At 37.0% G+C, this 24,176-nt stretch overlaps 1 pseudogene; it reads right to left on the reverse strand.

Moving 5' to 3' along the window:
* The window catches only part of LOC147501833 (putative ubiquitin conjugation factor E4), a 39,516-nt pseudogene that overhangs the window by 11,941 nt on the left and 3,399 nt on the right, over window positions 1-24,176 (reverse strand).

Genomic DNA, 24,176 nt, shown 5'->3' on the forward strand with positions numbered 1-24,176 from the left:
CTAATTGTGTAGTGTTTTAAAGTAAGGGAAGTATTCCTTGTGTTTGCCTTAGATGGTGATTCATTGAATAGCTGCCCAAGCTCACATAAAAGGAAAAAAGATACTAGTAACATGAACATAGGAACAACCTTAAGTAGAGTTAATTGTTTAACGATGTTTCACCCAAAAAGGCATCAGCACTCGCTCAATTGCCCGATTGTAGTCTACTTGGAGAACAACATGAAGCAAAAAGTCATTGAATCAAAAGCATTGGTGGATTTGAATCTCTTGAATCTATCTCTCTCATATTCTCTCCCTATTTCCAATTCTTAGCTTTAGTATAAGTTTAGTTAGTTTAGTTTAGTTTAGCATTAGAATCTAAAATCTCTACAATTATAGTTTTTAATCCCTCAAACCCCCTTTTCAGTCCTGTCCTTCATATAAACATACACTTAAAAGTGGAACGATACCCTACTCATCCTTTACTTATTGAGGGATAATTAGGTTTTGATAAGCTTCTTTTTGTTCAACGACCATCATCTATCTACATCATCCATATACCACATCTCACACACAAAAAGAGGCTGGTCAAATGGCGCCACTACCGTTTTAAGTTGTTTATGTTTAATGTTTTCTTTCAAGATTAGAATTTTGGATATTGAGGTATAATTAGCCACATCATCCATCCTTTTGAGAAAGAGAGAAGCTTGAAGGGCATCTCGAAGACAAGATCTACCATCCAGGTTAGTTGAATCTTCATTCTTTTTATTTCATTCTTAGTATAGTTGCATCGTAGTTTAGTTTTATTGCTTTCTATTATAATTGCATTTAGGATCTTTTCAACAATTGAAGTTGTAAGCCAACACAGCGAAAAATCAAACTCTAGTGTTTCTTGTCTGAATCTTGACAAACGGACTATCGCCTATCGTGCAATGGTACTTGGTAGCTTAATCAATCCAAGTGATTCACTATAACCCTAGAAGAGACGACTTTAGACAACGGGCGAGATACTAGCTGCAAAGCCCAACCCAAGTTGAAGGAAAGTAGTTTTACATTCTAGTATAATTTAGAATAGTTGCATATTAGTTTAATTGCATTCAAGCATAGTAGGATAGTTTTTGTTATTTTTTCAAGATAGAATTTTCTAGTGTATGCCCGTCGTCCATATCATCGTCCAGTAAGAACACAACAGTGGACAAGGTTTAACAACCGACTCACAAGAATACTAGACGAGATGATATGACAAGAGATTAACACTAGCACCAAGGTCTAAGAGAGCATTACCCGTGAATTTTTCTCCTATCCTGCATGATATTGTAGGACTTCCTGGATCTTTGAGCTTGACTGGAGATTGCTGATGGATAATAGATGTTGTTTGTCCAGCTAGAAATGCTTGCTTTGGAACATGAGTACTTCTCTTTATGTTGCATGCATCCTTCAAGAATTTGGCATATGATGGCAACTGCTTGATCGCTTTGAGAAAGGGGATATTGATGTTATCTTTCTCAAATGCCTCCTTCATCTCTAAAAATTGCTTGTCCTTTTTGCTTTGAGCAAAAAACATAGGAAAATGTGCCTTCAGTACAAACATATCAGCATGTGTTTGCTCTTCTTTCTCTTTGGCTTTCTTGCATATCTTGTCTTGGTCATCTTGACAAATGGGAGTGGAAAGGATTTCCCCCACTTCCTTTTGAACTTCATTTGAAATCTTAACCGATTGCTCTGTAGCAATGTCATCATGAGAAGGTAAGTTAACCTTGTTGTCTATTTTCAATCCTGATCTGAGAGTAGTAACTGAGCTAACATGATCATGGAGGTGATTAATACTAGAAGTTGTCCCAATGTGGCATACATCTTCACTCTTCAATATTGGTTCCAATAAGCTAGGTTGAGTGGCTTGTATCTTTACAGACAAAGCAGTGGTGAGTTGGTCGACCTTAGCCTCTAGAGACTCCATTCTAGAACATTGACTTGCCCGAGATTGCTTTGGAGATTGAGTGAGAGGAGTGCAAGAAGCTCTAGAACACTTTCAAACTTCTGATTTTTACGTAATAGCAAAGTAATTGCATTCTCGAGGGTTGGCGGTCGCGGCATAATTTCTCCTAGGATCGGCACTAACTCTCCACTTGTATTGGAATTTTGTTGAGAGTATAATTATTGTTGAGGGACCAACTGTGAAACTTGACTTGTGCGTGCAATATAACTTTGATCTTGAGAACCTAGGGGTCCAAAGATTCTGTCTCCAATAATTACCTTGAAAGTTATTACCACCTTGGTTGGGCCCTCGAAATGAGTTTATATTGTACTCTCCAACCGATGCATGTTGATAGTAACCGGGACATTCTAGAGTTGCATAGGAAGTGTCAGAACAGACTTCAAGATATTGGCTAGCTTGCATGACCGGGAGAGATTTATCTTGAGACTTGTTGAACTTGGAGGGATTCATAGAGAACCGATTAAATTTCTTACTCGAGTTTCAATCTTTGGTGGCGGTGGCTAATGTAGACTTCAGTTCTTGATCGATTGTTCATGTGCTTGGTAACCAAATTGCTTTGGCTCCCCTCCATGCTAGCGACATCCTTGTTGCTAGTAGTCCATTGTTGTGTTTCTTCACTAAATTCTCGATAAAGTTGTAAGCTTCCTCTCCATCCATTGATGTAAACTTGCCTTTGTGCATTGGTATCATCGCTTGTTCATAGTAGAAAGTCCTCGAAAGAAAAATGAGCAATTGTGCTCTTATCATAACCATGATGTGGACATGAGACTAGCAGATTATTGAATTTCTCCCGGCTTTGATGATATTCTTGATCACCTTCCTTCCCTTTGAAATTGCGATGGCTTCTTTGCATGTCATCCGTCTTCAGGGGGTGGGTAGAACTTGTTCATAAACTTTGTTCTTAACTTCTCCCAGTTGTTGATTGAATTGATCTACTGCGGCGGTTAACCATTCGGATGCTTTACCTTCGGTGAGAGTGGAAAAAGAATTAACTTGATACTCTCATCCCTGATATTCTGGTTCTTGAAAGTTCTGAGGACTGATAGAAATTTGTTCATGTGAACATAAGGTTGAACATTGTCTGAACCATATTGATAAGGAGAATTGCACTGTTGAAGCTTCTTCTACACCATCATTGTCTAAACAAGATAAGTATGTGAACCAGTCTACTGCCCACCCTGAGCGTAGTCAGCCAGACATCCATTATCATCACTGTGGTGGTAAAGGGCACATCAGATACTATTGTCCTGTTAGAAAGAGAGATTTTCGTCAACCTTCTACACAGGGGAACCACAAGGCCTATCACACAATCATCAGACCTGAAATAGTTCAAGGTAGAGAAGCAACTTCACCAACAATCTTTCCAGCATATCAAGGAGTATTTTTGATGACCCACAAGGTGAGACCTCCTCGCCTTCCAAACATTCGTCAGATTTGGGTGAGAAAATCTGATCTCCTCACTCCAAATTGATAATGCATGATATAAAGTCTTGAGAATCGACTTTAAAAGACTCACATTACGCCTTAGGGATCCGACGTAAAAAGACCTAAAAAATTCGCATCAATGGTAACATCTTCCTTTTTCTCATTCATTTCATTTACTTAATTTCTATACATTGAGGACAATGCATATGTTAAATTGGGGGAGGGTGTACTTGAGAAATGAATTTCGAAAATTAGTTTTCACAAACAAAAATATTTTTGTTTCTATATCAACAGCATGAGAAAAATGAATTTTAATGATGAGTCTGGGATATATATTCTATACTGCTTAGTGTTGAGTTTGATAGATAGTTGATATTATTGATTTCATTACCGCTTAGACTATTTATTATGCTCGGACATAATTCTTGTTGATAGAATTCTTTATTAAGGCACCACCATAGTACTTGGTCGGTTTTGTATACTTTTGCTAGAAGAGAGATTTAAACCCCTAGTAAACTGGAAGTAGAGTTTTTAGACTTAGCCTGTGAGACTTGAGCTTTATACCCATTTTTTGGAGAGTTCTAAAGAGAAAAATCCGAGTCTTATTGACTCAACATCTTTCAGTTCTTTATGTCGTTGTAATATAGTCTCATTATTTTGTTGATTTGGTTAATCACGAAGTGACATCAACTGGGGAGATAGCCATTAGGTCTTGTAGTCTATTCGGAACAGAGTATCATACTGATATGTCAAGTAGTAAACCCATTCAGCCTTTATCCCACCTAGTAGGACCATCATGTTAAACCCTTTTGCGCTTTATAATAAGCCATTTTCTTTCATAAAACCCTCTACCCTTTACCCAACTCCAGACAAGGAGTATAGCCAAAATCTTTATCAGCCATACCCATATGTTTCTGAGAATACGAGGGGCACAAGGAGGAAGAAAGAGCACAAAAGGAAGATTACAAGGAAATATCAGAGAGATACAATGAAGACCATCATTCTGTTCAAAGTGAAAGAAGCTAGTGGAAAACAAGTATATCCAGTATTAATCAAGGATATACCACTGAGTAAAAAAAAAAAAAAAGTTGAACAGAATGGATGGAAAAGCTAAGACAAAGGAAGAATTTTCTTTGCAATACAAAATTTAAAGAAATCTTCCAAAGAAAGAAGCAAAACCCTTTGTGTTTTCAGAAACAACCTTATAATCCTTTTTACATTTCTTTCATAAACCAATACCCAAGCCAAGTTACAACCCATGGCTTATCACTACAGTATGGTACAAAGTCTAGAATAGGTGAAAGGATGCTAAAGTGAAGGACCCGACACTTCATATGTGATTGACATTTTTTCCATGAGACTACTTTTATTCAGAAGTTTGTTTTTCAAACTAGTATGTGGGATGTTCATATGCATTATTCTTTTCCCCACATACATGAGGTAAAATAGTAGACCATCTTCTGAGAGATTCTTTTCTGAGAGTATGACCGGTGAGGATTGAAAGTCGAGATTATCTACCTATGGTAAACTAGGGATTCCGTTTCTTGGATAGGAGAGTATAGGAGATTAACTAAGTACACACATAAGCCTTGATTGAGAATTTTGTCAATTTTTACTATCTTCCATCATAATCTATGAGTCTTTGCAGCAATGTAGTTAGCAATGGATACCGCCTGTTGGAGTAAGCACTAAGTGGGTAAGGAATTTCTCTCTCTGAAAAATACTATCATTCTTGAATATGCTATTGATTGATTTTGTGGGTATATCACCTGAAAACCCTCATGAGACCATAACTCGTCCTTTTTGGGAAACTTAAAGGTTTAAAGCCTTGTTGTATATGGTAAATGCAATCGCGATGCCTGCAAAAATGAGTTAGGATTTTATTTTTGTTATTAGGATGTAATTTTGATCACTTATCTATTTTTTATCTTATTTGCTAAGAGACTAGCAAATGGCTAGTTGGGAGTTGTGATAAGTGCTCAAAAAGTGCTATTTAACCCTCGATTATGCCTCTTGTTTAGCCATCTTAGTAGACTAATAATGTGTATAAGTTGTGTTTTAAGATTCTACAGGTGAAAAAGAGAGTTTTGTAGAATATTAGAGAAAAAAGGGTAAAATGGAGCAATTCGGAGCATTAAGAATCACATGGGAAGCCCGTGGACAATCATGGAGAAGGCCAAGGAATTAGAGCTATTAAAGATGAGACTTGGACTTATTTTAAGCCTATTTGGAAGCCCAAGGCCAAAGGATTCGTTGCTTGGACCAAAGCCCGCAAAAGAGGATATAAGGATGAGCAGAAGAGAGAAAATAGGCTTATGCGTCTGGGACGCATGGATCGAGCGTCCAGACGCATTGATCAAGTCTGGGAAGCATAGATCGAGTGTCCAGACACATTTATTAAGTCTGGGACGCATAAATAATGCGTCCAAACGCATGAATTGACACTGTAGCCAATTCCTTCTTAGTTTTGAAGACGAAGTCGGACTCTGGAAGAAGTCTATTTGTATTAGGAAACAAATGACGGTTTGGAATGCTTCTAGAGCTCATTGTAACCCCTATAAATAGAGGACCTAAGTGCCTCATGTAATTTGCCAATTCACTTATATTCTTGTCTCCAGAACTTGAGGCAGAGAGAGATTAATAATAAAAGATCGGTTTTAACTAGCTGAGTCTTAATAAATTAGTCTTTCTAATCTTATGTTCTTTGACTCTTCTTCTCGTTCTTCGTGTTCTTCCTTCTATATGGAAGGCTAATATTCTCCTTCAAGGGAGGAGATGAAGCCGGTGCTTAAGGTTTAATGATTCTTCTGGTTTATGGTGTTCTTTAATCAGGTTAATTCTTTATGTTTTTAGTTATTAGTTCCATTGCCCACACTAGGGGATGGAAGTATAGATTAAGGTTTTTATTTATTACAATTGAATATCATACTAGTTTAGGGTTTTATTTATTGCAATTGAATATTTGCTAGTAACATGCTTTTATTTATTGCAATTGAATATAATGCTAGAATAAAGTTTTATTTATTGTAATTGAATATTATACTATTATTCTCTACTTTTCTTCTAATTATGTAGTGTTTTAGAGTAAGGAAAGTATTCCTTGTGTTTGCCTTAGATGGTGATTCATTAAATAGTTGCCCAAGCTCACATAAAAGGAAAGAAGATACTAGTAACATGAATATAGGAACAACCTTAAGTAGAGTTAATTGTTTAACGATGTTTCACCCAAAAAGGCATAAGAACTCGCTCGATTGCCCGATTGTAGTCTACTTGGAGAACAACATGAAGCAAAAAGTCATTGAATCAAAAGCATTGGTGGATTTGAATATCTTGAATCTATCTCTCTCATATTCTCTCCCTATTTCCAATTCTTAGCTTTAGTATAAGTTTAGTTAGTTTAGTTTAGTTTAGCATTAGAATCTAAAATCTCTACAATTATAGTTTTTAATCCCTCAAACCCCCTTTCCAGTCCTGTCCTTCATAAAAACATACACTTAAAAGTGGAACAATACCCTACTTATCCTTTACTTATTGAGGGATAATTAGGTTTTGATACGCTTCTTTTTGTTCAACGACCATCATCTATCTACATCATCCATATACCACATCTCACACACAAAAAGAGGCTGGTCAGGTGCCAAACTTCACCATTCTCTACTTGCCCAAAACATAATGTTCACAAAAATCTAACTTACAGGTTTTAACACCTTTCAACAGTCCCTGTTTCACTAATACTTGCAAGGACTTCTCACCTTCATATGCAAGGCGCATATGCTATAATTTGGTGGCCTCCTTAGCAACTGCCTTTGAATACTCAGTAACTCACTACTACAGAAAAGCTCATATACTGCTGTTATATACAGTGGTAAAAAGCTTTTAGCCCCTGTTTTCCAACCATGGTAACAACCACTGTGACAAATACTTCTAACATAACCGTGGTAAAAGTACTGTATGTACTAGTGTACTCGTACCCCTACGAACAACCATCATTGGGTACTACTATAAGAGTCGCCCACTAATGAGGCGTGCTTGCTTGCCAACTACTATGGCATTCTCGTTTGCCCGCTATTGTGGTATCGCTTGCCTACTAGTGAGGCGTGCTTGCTTGCCCGCTACTGTGGCATTCCCGCTTGCCTACTAGTGTGGCATTTGGGCATGCCCTCTATTGGAGCAATGCCACTGCCCACTAATATAACACCCAAGTTATATATAGCAGGTCCGGAGATATATCAAGGGATTTTTTTCTATATAAAGTTTTTGGAAAGATTTCATACAAAGAGGGAAATATCTCATCAAATAAGGAAAGAGTATTTTAAGCAATAAGAAGCTTAACATATTCATTTTCCTATAAATAGCCAACAATCATTTCAAACAAAGAACTACGTGAATTTTTGAGATTTGAGAGAACGATTTGGATACGTAGGTAGCCATTGGTGGTACAGTCTCTCTCAGTTCATATCAACCTCTCCAACAAGATCATTGGTGTGTTTGCGTGAGTTCTCACCCAAACATAATTGGCACCGTCCGTGGTCTTTATTGATGGGCCCTTTTCCACGTTACTTCTTCCAAGCACCATTAATGGCAAAAACTACAAGGTCCTAGGCGAACAAGAATGCAAGAACACAACAACAACAAGAAAATCCGGAAGTTCTAGTAAATCAGGAAGTGATAGATCAACCCGCTACAACAGATTTGCAAGATCAGCCTTCACAACTCCAAGTGCCACAACAACCCAAATCTAGATGCTACAAATGCAAATGAAGTAAATCCTGAAAATATGGCGACAAACGATGATTACCTTACGTTAGAAATGATGCGTCAAAAGTCCATAAGAGAGAAGGAATGCAACAAAAACTTGCAAAAACAACTGGACCAAGCGTAGCAAGTACAGAGGGATGACGTCGATGCTGCATCTTCCATATCGGCAAGAGCCCCCAGATCTGGCAAAAACTGGAGTGTATTCAACCGAATACAAGATAATAATGGCAGATCCCATCCATTGGAACCCATCCCCGAACATTGTCAAGATTACTCGAGGTCATGCAGACATTCATCCCATTCAAGAGGGTGATCCAGATCTCTAAATACCAACAACACTAGGCGTAGCAGTGGTCATAACACAGGGCACGAAGAACAACAATACACATTGTTAGGTACTCATCATACCTCCCTTAACAGGACAAGGTCATTAAACGTTGATCATAGCGCGTCAGAAAGGTGGACAAAATCCACAATAAGAGGCAGTGCTGGACGCCAAGATCATGACCTCAGAGCCGAATTGCATCACGACCTTAGACATGGTTTGAATGCGGCAAACCGGTAAAAAAGATTTAATGTAGATTAGCCTAGAATGCAACCACACCAAAGGAACAACTACCCAGAACAACAACCTAGCTTGTCTTACCGACACGGAATCCCATAGTCCAAGACACTATCAAAATCTAGAAGTAAGCAACAATTGGGGGTGACCACATCGTAAGATGCAACATAGTGAAGTTACTCCTCAAGTCGAAAGTCAAGAGGCCGTAGGAGCAACATTTACAGGACAACAAATCAGAGACATTATCAAGAAAACAATGACCAATGCGGGTGTGGTTGAAACTCGATGGAAAGACCTTGCAATAAACGAAGATGTCGTTGGGTAATTTTCTCTGATCATACAAAATGCAAAACATCAAGACGGCTTCAAACAACCATATCTTCCTAAGTTTGATGAAGCAGGAGGTGACCCGAACTATCATGTCATGGAATTTGAAAGCAAACTCATTCTCTGGCGTGGAGATGACCCCTTCTTATGCAAACTTTTTCCGTCAACATTAAAAAGAGAAGCTCTCCATTGGCTCTCCGGCCTGCCAGCTCGTTCTATCACATCATTCCAAGAATTAGCAAGTCACTTCACAGACCGGTTCAATCATAATTGGACACCTCCTAAGGATATTAACATCTTGCTAAATACCAAGCAGCAAAAGGATGAAACTTTGGAAAAGTTTGTAAATTTGTTTCCGCCAAGTGCAAGCAGAGGTTACTGATGTCCCTGATATAATGATCATTCATGCATTCAAGGAAGGAATACATTTTGATAAAAATGGAATTTACAATTCCCTTGTACAAGACCCCGCAATCCAAGTCCGATTTGTTTACACGAGCACAACAGTTCATTAACGTCGAAGAAGATGTTATAGCAAAAGCCTCAAGAGACAAAAATTATTTTCAAAGTAAAGATTCAAGTGATAGTAAAGCCAAACAGAAGCAAAACACTGAAGAAGGACAACAACAAAAATCAGACACGGTCCGCGAAAAAATGAATCTCACTCCATTAAATGCCAAATATGCAACAATATATGAGAAGATTAAAGAACATAACTTATTTTTTCCTCCAATGCCCTTACCTGAAAACACAAAGTCTAGGAGTGACAAAAATCTTTGGTGTCACTTCTATAATGATTTCGGTCATGAAACTGAAGATTGCAGATCCCTCAGGGGAAAGATACAGAGGTTAGTTGAAAAAGGACAGTTAGACTAATTTTTACTTCCAAAGACTATGAAGCAAAATTTAGCAATGACGGGCTACAATGTCATCCTAGCTGGTCATGCCAAAATTAATGACATTTCACAAACAAGGCAGAAGTATGAGCAACAAGCCAAGTTTGGTTTCTTGCGTGAATTTTATCACGTAAATAACATTGATTTTGTAGAATGAATTCGTTCAGAAACTATCAAACCGGTCCCTTATGTTTTAGTGATAAAGACCTAATGGGCGTCCATCATCCTCATTATGATGCGGTCGTCATCTCTGCTTTCATTAGATTATGGTGAGTTCAGCGCATAATGATAGACACGGGGAGTTCTGTCAACGTCATTTTTGTAGGTTGCTACAAGAACATGCAGCTTTCAGAGAATTTGGTGGTTGCAAAAATAATCCAATAGTCAGTTTCAATGGAACAGCAACAACCCCAGTAGGCAAAGTTTCTTTACCAGTCGCACTCATGGACAAGATGGCAGACATTGAATTCCTTCTGATGAATTGCAAATCCCTTTACAATGCAATCTTAGGAAGGGATTAGCTCCACAGTATAGGGGCAGTAGTCTCTACTTTTCATTAGCCAGTCAAATTCCCATCCCTCGGCAAAATTTGTAAGATAAGGGGAGACCAAATGACTTCCCACAGTTGCCACGAAAAATTCTTCGAGGAGTATCGTCAGTCCGATATGCGAGGGAATAGAGTTCTCAGCAATTCGCAGGAGGTGTCTAAGTCAGAATCAGTACCACACAATATTTGTACTGCTAGTTCACAAATTGAAGGGCCGCCAACTATAGACCGCCTCTTAGAAGTGCAGATTGAGAATTCAAGCGGCGAAACAACTTTCATATCGGCAGAACTGTCAGAAAGCGAACAAGCGGAGATGATTGTTGTAACGCCCGTATTTTTAAATACGTATTTTTCTATTTAATTAATTAATTAAATTATTTATTTTAAAAATTCGTCGGATTGGACTCGGGATACGTGGGCCCTGGTTTTGGGCGAAGTGCGTGGTTGGCTTGAAGTTTAGGACCCAAGTATATAAACACATTTTTCTAGAAAATAGGGTTCAGAGAATAATAGAATATTAAAAATGGAGGCAGAGCTTGAAATTTGGTTTCTTTGGAGGGTGGAGCCTATGAATCGGGCTAGGAGGATTCGCCTACGTTCATACAGTGAGTAGCTATTTTGCTATATCACGGATTCTGAGTTTTAGTATATCGGTGTATAGGTTTACATTTTTATATATTGGTAAAACTGTTGGTATTAAACCGCGAGTCAAAATCTGTTGAAACTTCGAATTTGGATGAAGAAGCCTTATGGCCGTTAAAGGCGATTAAGCCCCATTAGAGAAATCGTCGGCTTTTTCCTTATTTTCTGTTTACACTCTTTTTGGTTCAACTGTGGCTTTGTTTGGTAATGGGGATCAAAACCAAATGATTTGTGGATTTAAGCTGTCGGGGGTTGTGAAATTCAAAAGGTCTTTGCCAAAGCTTTTAGAGGGTGTCAATGGCGCACGCCCATCCTCTCGAAATTTTTGGGTGAACCGTTATATTTTTGGTTGGGATGAACTGTTTTGTTGATGGTGGTAGTTGGGTTGATGTTGGAGTGTATGAGAAATCAATCGAATGGGTCTTTGGATAGAGGCGGTGGAAGCTCGAAGCTCCATTAATGGCGTACGCCAGGCGATCCTCGAGTAATTTGATTTTCATTGTTTTTGTTGTTTTGTTGTTGATTGAAGATGGATGAATGAATGTTTGTTGAAGTGAGGTAGTGTAGTAGAGTGAGGGGGCTTTGTTGGAAGCTTGGGGTAAGCCGTTAATGGCGCCATAGATTTCGAGATCTAGTTTGAGAAGATGGTGGGTTAGGAGTTGGGGTTTTAGCTTTTAGTAAAGTTGTAGGGGTTTTGCAAGGATTAAAACCGATTAGGTTAATTGGGTGGTCGATTGGAATAGTGGTGGCGGTTTTGGTGGTGGTGGAGAATTGGAGAAGAGAAGATGATGAGCGATGGCCGAATTTCGGTTTGGGCCTTGGGCCAAAACCTTAAGTTTTGTTTTGGGCGGTTTTGTTTTAGTTGGGCCGACCTTGTTTTGTTTTAGTGGCTAGGCGAAATTTGGTGGTAGTTGGGCGAAATTTCGGTTAAATTTTCGGACCACATTAGTTATGTTGGGCAGTTCTCTTTGTTTTATTTTGGGGCGAACCCATTTGTATTTTGGATGGGTTTAATTAAGTTTTGTTTGGGCCTTCTCCAAATTATGTTTTGGGCGATTCGATTATAAGTTTTGGCCCGTTTTTTAATATTGCTTGGGGCCAGTCCATTGGACTTAAAATAGATCTATTTGGGTTCTTAAACGTTTAGACTTTCGGGTTCTAAGGTTTGGCATGGCCAGTTGGGTCCGAACCATGACCTTGGTCATGAGCCCGTGAGCCATGCACCTTTGACTTTAGCCATGAACCATGGCTATGACCCTGAACTGGTCGAACACGGAAAAAACGGTTTGACTTTGGCGATAGCAGTTTGACTTTGACCATGACACATTGACTTTGACCGGAGCCGGTTTGACTTTGACCAAGACATGTTGACTTTGACTTTGACCATGACATGTTGAGTTTGACCTTGACCATGATGTGTTGAGTTTGACCTTGACGGATGTGTTGACCTTTGTGATTGACTTTGCCCGTTGGCCGATTGACTTTGGACCGTTGACCGATTATTAGGAATGTTGACTTTTCGATTTTCACATATTTGATTATATGGATAAATATAGTAATAAAATATTGTTGAGATTGTATAACTTGGTTTTTGTCATTATCTAATTTAGATTTGGCGTGAGTAGTGTGTAAAAGCATATATATATTGGGCTTTGATTGTGGTGTTTGGGTGGATGTTTAATTGTCTTTGCATTTGATGTTATAAAATTGTATAAATTTGGTGGTCATTATCTAATTAAGATTTGGCGTGGATATTGTAATATTATATAATATGTTGGGATATATATAGAATGCAATAGTTTTGGAGAAATAAAGGTATAACCGCTCTATTATTATATATGTGAGATCTTCTTATGAGGTAGCATAGTATTTGAATGAATATTTTCGGGAGTGTGGTGTAGTGCAATAATATATTAGCGTGAAAGTATGAAAGTGGTTATGAGATATAATCGGATATTTCTAAATATTATGGCTTAGTGCAATAAGGTAATTGGACGTGATATAGTGGAATGTTTATGAGTCATAAATGTATGACAATGAATAAATTACGTAACGAAAATCCTAGAACGACTACCACAACTCAAACAAGGCCCTGTGTGGCGTATTTGATATATAAGATGTTGATATATAAGATGTTGTATATATATGAGATGTTGATTGACCCATGTGTTGAGCAATCGTAGCCGAATAGTGGCTTGATATATAAGATGTTGATATATAAGATGTTGTATATATATGAGATGTTGATTGACCCATGTGTTGGGCAATAAAAATAATGGCTTGATATATAAGATGTTGATATATAAGATGTTGTATATATATGAGATGTTGATTGACCCATGTGTTGGAGATCGTGGCCGAATAGTGGCTTGATATATAAGATGTTGATATATAAGATGTTGTATATATATGAGATGTTGATTGTGTGTTGGGCAATCGAGCAATAGTGGCTTGATTATTCCGGGAGCAAATATTGAAGCGAGACGTAGCGATATTTTATGCGAATAGGGGCATTACTTATATAATGGCTTCCGGTGTGAGGATTTACGGTGTCGCGCGCATCCCGCTTCAGGTGGACGGAGTGGTACATTATATAAGGGGAGGCATGTGGATGTACATGTTCGGCGCTCGCTCGCGATTGTGGTAGCCAGGAAACTAGGTAAGACATAGATCTGACGTGATTTTAGGGACACACAAAGAAAGTCTAAACTAATATAATTATGGTAATATGTTGGTAAACAATATATCTCTAGATAGATGATTGTATATGTTTGGCTGGTTAGTAGTTTAGTTATCTCGTGGAGGAACTAAATGCCTTATTTATGATGTGTATAGTTTGTTGTGTGGTTAGTGGGAAGTTAATTTTGGAGGAACTACTGCCTAGATTATTACTTAAGGATGTTGTATTAGTCGTTAAAAGTTAAAAGCCTCGATTGGAGGAACTAACTGCATTATGGATTATGTATATATTTGTATAAGTATATGTTGTTTTTAGAGCTACTCACAAGTATTTTTATAATGTGACCCGATTTGCATGTTTGTTTATCGGGTATGTTCATTCAATGAACATAGTTGATAAGTTTGATGCCAGTTTAGTGTTGAAGAAGAGTGGTTCTTCGCTTGTGGTTTTCGTTAGCGTTTCATCTCGAGATTTGTTTTGTTTTCCCTTGAGGTGATATAGAATTTTAGTCTATACAATGTTTTTGTATTTTCATTTGTAAATTTTATTAAAGAGTTATTGAAAGGAGAGTTGTAACCTAATCTTATTTGTGAATCTTTGTCATGAAGAAGACTTTTGTTTAAGTTAAAATTTTTATTGGTTTTTATTATCCGCATATTTAAATTGTTTATGGGTTTTTTGGAGTTGAGAGTGCGTCACACCTCGGAGATCGAAGAGTCGGGGACAAATAATATTTTTCCGAATTCTGTCGAAATTCGGGGTGTGACAATTGTCCTCCTAAAAAAAAACAAGACGATATTTGCTTGGTCAGTAGAACAAATGCCTGGACTTAGCCCAGATATTGCATGTCACATGCTTGACATTGATCCTATAACCAAGCAATGCGACAGAAACCTAGGCGTATGACACCAGATAGAAAACTCAAGGTCAAAGAGGAGATCGATCATCTACTCTCAGTCAAGCCTAAGAAAGATGGTAAAATGAGAGTGTGCATCGATTTCACGATCCTTAACAAAGCTTGCCCGATTCATCCCTACCCTCTTCCGCGGATATCAGAACGGGTAGATGCCACATCTGACTACCCGCGATTATCATTTATGGATGTTTCTTCAGGATACCACCAGATTCCGCTATCTATTAACGATCAAGAAGCAACAACATTCATAGCTGATCTGGGAATTTTTTGTTACCAGGTCATGCCTTTTGTTTTAAAAAACACGGGTGACACTTATCAGAGGATGATCAACACCATATTTGGAGATATGTTAGGCAAGATAATGGAGGCATACAATGATGACATGATTGTAAAATCCAAGCATAAGGGAGATCACATATCTGACTTACAATCAGTTTTTGACAGAATTGAAGAATTCAACATGCAGCTCAATCCTTCGAAATGCGCTTTCGAGCTAATCTCCAGAAATGTTCTGGGGTATTTGATGACTCGTTGAGGCATCGAAGCTAACCCAGAGCAGATCCGATCCATTCAAGCCATGCTAGTGCCAAAAACAAAAAAGGAGATTCACCAGCTCACAGGACACTTAGCAGCTCTCAACCGTTTCATCTCTAAGTACTCGGACAGATGTCGTCCTTTCTTTCAGACTTTAAAGGACACAGCAGGGTGGAATGATGATTGTGAAAATGCCTTCCAATCTATCAAGAAATACTTAGTCTCACCACCAATGTTGGCTAGCCCAGCCACAGGGAAACCTGTCGGAGTTTACTTGGCCGCTACAGATACTGCAGTTAGTGAAGTACTGTTCATCGATGGAGAAGACGGTCGTCCAATCCTTTTCATTAGTAAGACCCTAACGGGGGTGGCAACTAGATATGCGAGAGTTGAAAAAATCGCTCTAGCATTGGTTCATGCTGCCAGACGCCTCAAGCCATACTTCCAAGGAAGATTGGTCAAGGTAACACTAAATACCCATTTCACAAAGTTTTCCGCAGTGCTCAGGAATCAAGCAGACTGGCTTAATGGGACATCTATTTAAGCGCTTACAACATTGTCTTTTAACCTCGTGTTTCAGCAAAGGGTCACACCCTTGCATCCCTAATGACAAATTTTCCAATTGACGATTTTGTCCCTGAAATCAACCAAGACGAGGGCATCTCTAATGAAGCGCCAGCAGTTGGGGGCGAGGAAGGCCCAACAAATCTTATGGCCCCATCACTCAATTCATAGATGGTTTACACGAACGTCTAACACAACAAAGCTGGCTCTGGATTAGGATGGGCTTTTATCAAGGTAGACAATTAGTAGTTTGGGCCGACAGTTCCTTAGAACTGGTTCTTGAAGTAATTTTCTTTTGTTTTTTAGATTATCACTTATCAATAAAATGCATTATTCCACATTTCTTTATTTTCATTCAGTTAGTTAGTCAAAAATAATATATATAAATTACTTAATTACCATTCTTAAAGAAAAGCAGTTGATAGGAAAGCTAAACTATAAAAAACATATACAAATTCAAAAGTCATGGAGTTTGCATTTGCAACACGTCTTTCCATGCACCCAAAAGTCGTGGAGTTTGTATTTTCAACACCTCTCTCCACGCACCAAAAAGTCATGGATTTTGTGTTTTCAACACCTCTCTCCATGCACCAAAAAGTCGTGGAGTTTGTGTTTTCAACACCTCTTTCCATACACCAAAAGCCGGGGAGTTTGCGTTTTCAACACCTCTCTCCACGCACCAAAAAGCCGTGGAGTTTGCGTTTTCAATACCTCTCTCCATGCACCAAAAGTCGTGGAGTTTGTATTTTCAACACCTTTCTCCACGCACTAAAAAGTCATGGGGTTTGTGTTTTCAACACTTCTCTCCATGCACCAAAAGTCGTAGAGTTTGTGTTTTCAACACCTCTCTCCACGCACCAAAAAGTCATAGGGTTTGCGTTTTCAACACCTCTCTCCATGCACCAAAAAGTCATGGAGTTTGCGTTTTTAACACCTCTCTCCATGCACCAAAAAGCCGTGGAGGTTGTGTTTTCAACACTTCTCTCCACGCACCAAAAAGCCGTGGAGGTCGTGTTTTCAACACCTCTCTCCATGCACCAAAAAAAAAAAAAAAATCATTAAAGCAGTGGCAACACCAACAAACACTATGCTTAAAGCACAAATATTATTCATGCAAGAAGCGCATGAACCAGCATACCCTAGGTTGCAAAGGCAAAATTATCTTACAATTCACTAAGCTGGAATCTAGTCATAGCCTCAACCCTCAATCAAATAACACGCTTCGCAACATAGCGTATCATAATCAAAGTTTAGTAGTCTTAGCCCACACAAGTGCATCCTATCACAAGTCCTTTTTCATCGACTCATATCCCCATAAACAAACATATAGTTCTTCTGCAACTTGAAACCAATTGTCTTTAAAGTGGGTAGTACAGCAACCACCTACGAATTAAGTCTTGTGGTTTCAACGCAATCATAGTTAAATATGTACATAAAAGCTCTGTACTAACTTCATTATACAAGTTATACAAATGGTTTCTTTATCATAAATTATATCAAACAACAAAACAAGGAGTATATATTTGTATATGTAGTTTTTTTTACTTCTTGCAATTTGTGTATCCCAATAATACACGTCTGAAATATCCTCCACACTTTTCGCATTATTCGAACTCATCTCCGTTACCAATGGATTATTCATATACTCTTCGACCATCTCGGTAGAGAAAACTATATCATCTGTCGGCTTCAGCGCCTCTATCACATCATCATCAAGAAATACAGTGGGAATGTGATCCGTGTTGTGGATTGGTATACCATTTGTGGCATACAAAGAGACACCAGGCACACCATTTTTAGTCCCATCTTCAATAGCACGATTGGGGGCGGCTTGGACCCGTTCAATTTCTGTAAACGGTGGCTGATTCTCCATAGTTTTAACGTCTTTTTCGGAAACAAAAATATCAGTAATCATAGCCTCATGGTTTAAAGCAACACAATGTGGCTGATGCTCAACACCCTGGGTAAATTGCCCTTAACTAGCTCCTTTGGCATCAATACCAACACTGGCATTAACAGATGCCATGTCAAACGGGTGGTTGTTACTATCAGCTTTGTCATGCACTTGCATCGCATATATTTCAATCACACTATTTCATTATTTTGTAGTAATATAATGTTTATTCTTCGCCGCAAGGAACGAATTCCATCCGATGAAGAGGGGGCGGTGTATGTACCAGTATACTCGTACCCCTACGAACAACCATCAGTGGATACTACTATAAAAGCCGCCCACTAATAAGGCGTGCTTGCTTGCCCACTACTATGGCATTCCCGCTTGCCTACTAGTGAGGCGTGCTTGCTTGCCCGCTACTGTGGCATCGCTTGCCTATTAGTGAGGCGTGCTTGCTTGCCCGCTACTGTGGCATTCCCACTTGCCTACTAGTGTGACATTCGGGCATGCCCTATATTAGAGCAATGACACTGCCCACTAATATAGCACCCAAGTTATATATAGCAGGTCCGGAGATATGTCAAGGAATTTTTTCCACATAAAGCTTTTGGAAAGATTTCATACAAAGAGGGAAATATCTCATCAAATAAGAAAAGAGTATTTTAAGCAATAAGAAGCTTAACATATTCATTTTCCTATAAATACCCAACAATCATTTCAAACAAAGAACTACGTGCATTTTTTAGACTTGATTCCAGAGAACGATTTTGATATGTAGACAGCTATTGGTAGTACAGTCTCTCTCAGTTCATATCAACCTCTTCAACAAGATCACTGGTGTGTTTGCGTGAGTTCTCACCCAAACAAGTACCTCTTATATACCATGGTTTTTGCCAATGATAAGAGCCCAAAACTGTAGTTTTAACCCTTTAACAATATTGTTGTTAGACCAATTATGTGATTAATAATATAGGTTTATCACTAATTACATGCTTTTGAGTATTTAAGGCTTTGGAGTTGAATAAATGTAAATTTGTTACTAATTAGGCGCTAAAAGGAGCTAAAGGGATTGCTATGAAAGTTCTATGAAGAAAGCCCAAGTTTCATGGAGAAAAAGCCCTTAAAAAGCCAAAGTCAAAGTTGTTAAGTGAAAGTCAAACCGGATTAGAAAGCTGAAGAAAAGTCAACAGAACTTCAAAATGCCATATCTTTAGATTCAGACCTCGGATTTGGGCCCATTTTATATCAAAATGACCGGCTCAGAAAGCTCTTTCCAATGGTCTAGACCTTGACTCGATCAAAGCAGTATAAGTTGGTGAAAACTTGCACTACAGTAATACGACCAGAATGGGAAGTCTTGGATTCAAAAAATTGGGTTTTAGGCTCGATTTTTCAGCCCAAAACATGCATGACTCCTCAGCCCATGCACGAATTTGGGGATCTAGCTCTTCTATATCAAGAGACAAAAGCTTAGCGCTTAAGCTATCTAGATCTAAACCTAGTTCTAGTTCATAAAATTTAGTTTTGTAATATAGAATTAGTTTTAATTGATTAAATTAGTTTATATATATTAATCTAGTTAGTTGTCAATTTTATTAGTTGTGAGAACAAGTTTTGAATTTTAGAATAAATTACTTAGTTATATTTCAATCTTTAATTTCAAATTCAATCTTGCATTCATAGATTTAGTTGTTTTAAATTGATAATTAGTATTCATATTCTTAGTTCTAAATTAGTTTAAATTTCAATTGTAATCCATTTTTGAATCTTAAATTATTGTTAATTTAGATTAAGAAGGTTTAATTAGTTATTCAATAATGACTTGTTTTTACTGTTATTGGTTTAGAAATGATAGTATGATGATTCAAAGCTAAAACCTCTATTAGAAGGGTTTGAGGAAGCCTTGATGAAAACTTGATTTTGTTAGCTTAGAAATTGTCGTGATAATCTATTCAATTCTAGAAAGTAATTAGTTCACCATGAGAATAGATTTGATTGCTTCACATACTAGTTATTATTTGATAGAGATTGCCATGAATAACTAGAGATTAGAATACCAGTTGTTATGCGAAAGCATTGACATTTTGATTACGACATTTCTTTGTTAGTTGATTAAGTCGAATCAAGGTGGAATCAAATTCCCCTAATTCATTCTCTATTGTCAAGTTAGTATTTGAATTCCATCATTTCGTTATTTGCATATTGTTTTCTAGTTTCCCATCATAGTATAAATTCACATCTATAAATATTGCGCATGCTCTCACTATTGTTCCCTTATGTTGATTAATTGATTTCTTTATGTCTTGGTAGTTTAGGAGTGGAACAATTCCGTACTCTATATATTGCATAAATCTATATGTGAGAATAGAAAATAAATAATTGATACCGTAAGAATAAAATTAGAGTAATCTAATTGAGTTTTTACAGGTTATCAGCCAACACCGTGATATTATGATTTGCAAACCGTGGTTAATAGTCCTTATAGTTTGCTCTATTTGATGTGAACCGTGGGAAATAGTGATGATAAATACGCCGGTTTGATAAAAACCATGGTTTATAATAATCTCCTTATACCTCAGTTATTGTAAAACCGTGGTTTACTAACATTTTAAAAAAAAAAATAAAAACCCCTAATTATTCGATTTTCATCATATTCAACCCTGCAACCTGCCCATTTTCACCATATCCACACTGGATTTAAAAACACTAAAAACACATTGCTCAAATAAATAATTTATAGTGCAACAAACAAAAGAAATAAATTTAGACATGGAATTGCTAAATGAAGTTTGAACTTTTTCGAGTTATCAATAATAAAAGAACCATCCAAATCTACTTGTTCCATCCAAAACATCAAAATAATAATGACCAACTTGTTCCATCAATTAAAAGAGCAATCTACTTGTTCCATCTAAAACATCAAAATAATAGTGAGATCGACAAAGTACCGAACCTTAACTGGAATGGGTCAAAACCCAACTAAGACAACGCTTAGCTCGAACGCTCCATTATGTTGGATGAATCTAAGAATGTCAAGTCAAATAGCATCATGTTCCACTTGTGTGTATGTATCTTTAAGGCTTAGATTTGTCATCTACACGATCAAAGATCAAAAGATATTATAATAACTAAATAATTAATGAAAGAGTAACACAAAATAGAGAATGCTAATGTATGACGACTTATACCTTATTTTCAAAAGAATTATCTGAACAAACAGCTTCTATTATTTCTCTCTTAAACTTCATTACGTAATACCCACACTCTTTATTGCCAAGTTGGTACGGGCCCTAAATACAAACATGGAAATTATTCATAAGTATACATTTTTCCAAACACATAGTATGTATACATAAGAATTTGTTTATTACCATAATCCTCTCCCACTTCATTGGACCTTTCCGTCCGTTCCCTTCAAGTCTTTCTATTGTCATGATCACACTTCAAAAATAAGATCAATGTAAAACTTAATTAGTAAGTAAAAGATAAGCATGTAATGATCTAATTATTTCATATACATACACACTCATGACAAACCTGTTAAAATAGATATCCATATCATTAGATGGTAGATTATGAATTGAATCCAACCAATTAAATGTCATCCGTGATAAATTAATAACAATCAAAACCCAATGTCTACTACAAAAAGATTAGGCATGTGTGGTAAAAAAGAAAAATTAACGATTAAGATACAATGTTAAGTTAATGACAATCAAAACCGAATGTCCACTACAAAGAAGAAATAAAATATTTAACACTATACAACAACCTTAGTACATGGTTATTGAACTAGCCTAGCCATGTAATGGTGCTACTAGTGACACAATTTTGATCAACAATTCTCACTACACATGTCTATTGTTTAAGCCTAGTACATTTTTTATGTTTATTGTTTGGGGTATGAGCTTCAATTCTTCTTACATTACCTAGATACAAGCCTACAAGCCTTACTTGGCTTGTGCCTCATATAATTTTTAAATTAACAAGCAAAAAGAAACTACACTCCTCATTAACTTTCTTCAATTTAACTTTTAACTTAACAAGTAAAAGAAAATTAACAATTTGAAAACACGTGTAGTCTTGTACAACCAATCATCTACAAATAATTAACTTTCTGCCTGTCCGTCTAGCCACTTAAACCTATGGTCTCTTCTTTTTTCACTAAAATCTTAAACCTATGGTCTCAATAGGCAAGAATTATGAGAATCAGGTGAATCATACACTATCAATAAAATTGAATAAATATCCTTGCCTTCAAAGTTTAGAAACCATTAAGACACAAGCTTTTGAGACCATTTTACCAACTCTTTATTTTGCCCACCCCCTTTTCTTTCTTTTCCCCAGAGAACCAAACCCAAGATACAAATTAAAATCATACAAGCCTACTAAAATAGAATAGGAACCAAACCAGCATATGCACCTTCAGTGAGGAGAGATGAAATAAAATATGGAGGCAAACCTGGATTGGAAAAGTAAGTGGCGTCCCCTTCTTTTGGCTTGCATCTATCTATATCACTACACATGCATGTGATTAGATTTGCAAATAAAGGGGATTGAAATTCAAAACCTAATACTCACTAAAGATACAAAAATTAAGTCAGGAAGTTATAGGATTGCAATTAAAAGCTTCTCAACCATAAAGTTCTCTTGGACCGCCTACCATATATGGAACATAAAATATCATGGCAAGATGATATCAGCACATATATGGCACACTAGTTCGAGAAAAAATTAACCATGTCTAAGTTCATACTTACAACTAACTATTTGAAATATAGTAGGAACACCAAAACTAAACAAGTAGAGTAATGGGGGCTATCAAAGACTGCCACAAACAGTCCATTTAATTTACAGATAAATCTTCAATTTTGAGCATTCGAAGTTCATCCTTCTGAATATGTATTGGTGTACATGATGTAGCAGTCCACAAAACCCCAATTGACCCACAAACCACATAATAGCTCATTAATTGTACATGTCAAGGACCTCCCTTTGCCATCTTATGTAACCAGAAACATTTCAGACTTTATACGTGTATATAAATCCACTCTTTCACAATGAAATACGAAACCCATAACATATATGACACATACGGTTCCTAAGTATAAGTGACAATATATAATACCTCCAAAGAGCTGAAACAACTGGAGGAAATCCTCAAAAACCCCAATACCAGCAAACAGAAAATTGAAAACTAAGACGATAACAAAGTCATCATACACATACATATGAATTGTGCATACTACACCCTACAACGAGAAATCCAACACCTTTATAATAGGTAATTTTTGTCAGCATTGTTTCTTCAACATTGCCTAAAAGAGAAGAACTAGCCAATCACAAGACATTTATATTAAACCCTTACTAATGCATACCTTCAAAGAACAAAAAAAGTAGGTTGAAACAGTTGAGGTGCACCTTGTTAGAAAACACAGATTGACAAGAATCTGTTATACAGGTACAAAAAAACAAAGCTTAAGACTATGGTATTTGTACATGGAATTAATAATGGATACTACTCTATATAAGCACTGTTACGAATGGTGTCGAGAAAAAATAAAATAAAAAAGGGCTTGCGGTTGAACAATCACACCCCTGCTTAACCATCCCTAAGGCAACTGGTAAATCATTCCATCATTTAAAGATAAAAAAATCCAGGCAACAGAGCATGAAATTAAAGAAACCCATAAGCCAAAAACACACACACACACACACACTCAGAAGCAAGCAAGACTATTCTTCAAAGTCTCGCATTTCTTCATTCAATAATTCTGATTCAAACGATGTTCATCTCTTAAAAAATGGCGAAGGACTTGATGAGCTGGTTTAGCAAAGACTAATGTTAATGGAAAAAGAGATGATGGATTCATTTCTTCTGGTTAATTCTCTTTTTCCACCCACTAACAACCATTTACACTAATTATCACAATACGATCATCATTAGTCATATTTAGAGCTGTGATCAATAAAAACAAACTTGAATCATGCAAAATATAGAAACATACCTCAATGTTTAACCCCCAATCTGAACCAATCAGCATATCACTAAGCTAGTTGCCCTCTCAACACAAGCTGCAGTAGTATTAGCCATACTTATCCCCCTCTTTCCTTCACCAATATTACTTCCCATAAACCAATGATCATAATTATGAATTAGTCAAAAGGGTAGATCTTTATACAAAAACATAAGCTAGTACGCACTACTAATCAATTAATCTGACAAATTTGTCTCAAAATCCAATAATTTAATAATTTGAAAGACACCCAAGTCACCAGTTCAGCTAAAAAGCATAAAATTCAACCAAATCTATTGAATTAAACGTCCCAACATATAAACATGATGATAGAATAAAAACAATTGCAGGTTTGGGTTTTGGTGGTTTTTATTAGTTGTTGTATTATATTTTGATCTGAAGAAATGAAAGAGAAAGATTTTGGACATTTTGATCTATT

The sequence above is a fragment of the Coptis chinensis genome, chromosome 4 (assembly GCF_015680905.1).
Source record: "Coptis chinensis isolate HL-2020 chromosome 4, ASM1568090v1, whole genome shotgun sequence".
NCBI lineage: Eukaryota > Viridiplantae > Streptophyta > Magnoliopsida > Ranunculales > Ranunculaceae > Coptis > Coptis chinensis.